The sequence below is a fragment of the Mchenga conophoros genome, linkage group LG7 (assembly GCF_057382185.1).
Source record: "Mchenga conophoros isolate Kocher_MC1m ecotype Shallow Benthic linkage group LG7, M_conophoros_male_GT1.1, whole genome shotgun sequence".
Classification (NCBI taxonomy): Eukaryota; Metazoa; Chordata; class Actinopteri; order Cichliformes; family Cichlidae; genus Mchenga; species Mchenga conophoros.
In genome coordinates, this window is record NC_140532.1 from 39,626,418 (window position 1) to 39,630,436 (window position 4,019).

Here is a 4,019-nt window from a genome sequence, read left to right on the forward strand (position 1 = left end):
ATATTTGTGATGATCACACACTATTCGGACAAAAGGTATTGTGCCACACTTCTTAATCTTTCATCTTTTTAGTGCCAAGGGTGTATAGAATCAGTTACCTAGCAGTTCAGCATGCCTTTGCAGTCATTTGTGAAAGAATAAGCTCACTGAATTCAAGTGCTGTAATAACACGCCACACTTTCAAAAAAATATATCCATAATCAGCTGTACCCGCTGAAAAAAAATGACGGTTGAAAATCAGAGAAAAGCCTATGAAACATCCAGAGTTGTCATTGTAGATGCGCTTAGTCAGTGTTATTATTCTTGTGTTAAACTTTCAGTTCAGTTTCAATTATATAGTCCCAAATCACAACACCAGTCACCTCAAGGCACTTTATATTGTAAAGTTAGGACCCTACAGTAATACAGAGAAAACCCAAACAACCAAATGACCCCCTATGAGCGAGCACCTGGCGACCCTGGCAAGGGAAAACTCCCTTTCAACAGGAAGAAACCTCTGACAGAACCCGGCTCAGAGAGAGGCAGCCATCTGCTGCAGACGGTTGGGGGTGGTCACACATTTTAAACCCTTTATCAGGTAAGAAACAATGTTTGGTGACTTCACTGGACATAAATTAGCCTAGTTTCCCCTTCTCCAGGAGGCCATAGAACCACTTGGATGTTTCCCACCACCCACCTTACCATATGGTAATTTATGTGGCTGCTTCACTGACCTTGATTTGGACCATGAAAATTACAAATGTGGAAACGTTATCAAAAAATAAAAAACTTGCAATATAGACCAACTTGAATTTCCAAACATTTCAATGAGTGACCTATAAAGGGTTATGCAAGGGTTGACGTACAGTGGGGCAAAAAAGTATTTAGTCAGCCACCGATTGTGCAAGTTCCCCCACTTAAAATGATGACAGAGGTCAGTAATTTGCACCAGAGGTACACTTCAACTGTGAGAGACAGAATGTGAAAAAAAAATCCATGAATCCACATGGTAGGATTTGTAAAAAATTTATTCGTAAATCAGGGTGGAAAATAAGTATTTGGTCACCTCAAACAAGGAAGATCTCTGGCTCTCACAGACCTGTAACGTCTTCTGTAAGAAGCTTTTCTGTCCCCCACTCGTTACCTGTATGAATGGCACCTGTTTGAACTCATCATCTGTATAAAAGACACCTGTCCACAGCCTCAAACAGTCAGACTCCAAACTCCGCCATGGCCAAGACCAAAGAGCTTTCGAAGTACACCAGGAAAAGTATTGTAGACCTGCACCAGACTGGGAAGAGTGAATCTACAATAGGCAAGCAGCTTGGTGTGAAAAAATCAACTGTGGGAGCAATCATCAGAAAATGGAAGACATACAAGACCACTGATAATCTCCCTCGATCTGAGGCTCCACGCAAGATCTCATCCCGTGGGGTCAAAATGATCATGAGAACGGTGAGCAAAGATCCCAGAACCACACGGGGGGACCTGGTGAATGACCTGCAGGAAACGAGGCTGGGTCTTCCAACATGACAATGATCCAAAACACACCGCCCGGGCAACAAAGGAGTGGCTCCGTAAGAAGCATTTGAAAGTCCTGGAGTGGCCTAGCCAGTCTCCAGACCTCAACCCCATAGAAAATCTGTGGCGGGAGTTGAAAGTCCGTGTTGCTCGGCGACAGCCCCAAAACATCACTGCTCTCCAGAAGATCTGCATGGAGGAATGGGCCAAAATACCAGCTACTGTGTGTGCAAACCTGGTAAAGACCTATAGTAAACGTTTGACCTCTGTTATTGCCAACAAAGGTTATGTTACAAAGTATTGAGTTGTATTTTTGTTATTGACCAAATACTTATTTTCCACCCTGATTTACGAATAAATTCTTTACAAATCCTACCATGTGGATTCATGGATTTTTTTTTTTTTTTCACATTCTGTCTCTCACAGTTGAAGTGTACCTCTGGTGCAAATTACTGACCTCTGTCATCATTTTAGGTGGGGGAACTTGCACAATCGGTGGCTGATTAAATACTTTTTTGCCCCACTGTAAGTTCAAATGATGTAAAGTTCATTATCAGAGGGTGAACATGAGGCTCTGCCCAAACTGATTTCCACGTGACCTCTGAATTGGAACAATGCAGGCTTGTTTATGCAGACACTACTGTATGGTTACCCACTACCTGTGATTCTTTGAATCAGGCTACCAAATGGTGTAACTTAAACAACTTCTCATCCATGTTTTCTACAGCTGTCCATGTTCCTTTATCTGAAAGCCCGTGTAGCGTTCAGTTACACCAACACAGTGACTTCAGTATCAAAATTCAAATACAGTTAGAACAGAAAAAGCCAGAAAAGTACAGTCCACATTAACATTAAAACAGTAATCTATTACTTTACGTATTTACTCCCTGAAAAACTTTAGCTGCACTTCTCTTTGCACTTTTGCTTTAATCACCCAAGATACATTAAGACAGAGTTAACCAGAGGGTTAACATGCACATCACTGCATATCCACACTAATGACTGTGCTAAGGAGGGGACATATGTTGGCACTTTACTGTCACATTCTTGCCCGTTCATGGAACAGGTTCATACTAAATATCTCCTCCCATCAGAAGTATGTTTCTTTATGCACGTTACCTGACAGCTGTTGCACAAACAGGCATGAAAGAGCATGTTTGATTTGGTTTTTGTTTCTGTTCACTGATTATGCAAGACAAAAAAAAAAACAACACAATTGGCATAATTGCTTGATGAGTGCACTGAATTTACCAAATCTAATGTGATTAGAGTGATGTTACCCTTCCTAGAGAAAAGTCTCTCATCTCTTGTTTTCTCTGGTGAAGGGACCACTTCACTCCTTGCTATCTGACACCAGAGTTCAAAGACTGCAGATCAGGTTACTCCAACTGCAGGCCCTTCATTATTTAGACTGTCCTCTTTCTCCCCTCCACTCAGTCTTGATTTTACTTTGAAATTGTGCTTTGTTCAGAATGCGTTCAGACTTACCTGCAAAAGAAACAAACAAAAAAAACAAGACCTTTCTGGGGTACTGCTCTCTAAACGCTGCCTGATTCATTGAGTTTTAAAGGTCAGAGATGAGGGTTGTGGAGCGGTAATACAAAAAATTTGACTCACCCCAGATGTTATGCATGTGACCAGATTAAGAATCTACGTGGAATTCTACAGTGCAATGCATTCAGAATTTTTGGTGTATGTTATGGTGTTAACGCTTGTCACGTGCATGCCTGGCCACAGATATACATGTAGAGAAACAAGTTTTCTGCACTCATTCATGTTGTGTACAACGAATCCTGGCTCTGCCATCTGAACGTCACAGCCGGGTGTGACAGAGTATTAAGGCCACATTAAGAAAAAAATATAATTTTGCCACGGCTGCTTTTTCTTTTTTTTTTCAACTTTATTCTCAAAATGCGGCACTAATACTCCTTTGTAGCAGGAACTCATCAGAACCAGGTAATATCTTCTGTTGTCCAATTTTGGTGAGCCTCTGTGAATTGTCACCTCAGCTTCCTGTTTGTAACTGATGGGAGTGGCACCCAGTGTGGTCTTCTGCTGCTGCTGCCCATCTGCTCTTCAGAAATGCTTATCTGCATTCCTTGGTTATAACGAATGGTTCTTACTATTGCCTTCTGCTCAAAGCTGACTGGCATAAACAGTATTTTTCCCCCACAGAGATGCCTGCTGGATATTACCTCTTTTTTGCGACATCTGCTGATGCTCTGTTGGAACTCCAGCATGTTGTCTTGACCATGTCTACATAACTAAATGCAGTGATTTGCCGAACTGTAATTGACTGATTAGATATTTGCATTAACGAGCAGTTGAATCTGTGTACCTAATAAAGTCAGTCAGTTGTCTGTTGGGGTTTCATTCGTTTAAATACTCTGGTATTAAAATGGGCAACTTTATTGTCATAGATGCTTGGTGTTGGCCATTAACAAGGAAATAAAGGGAAAAAGAAATGCCACTAAAAAATAGCGTAACATGTTTAGATTTGCACAAACAGCATGGGTATT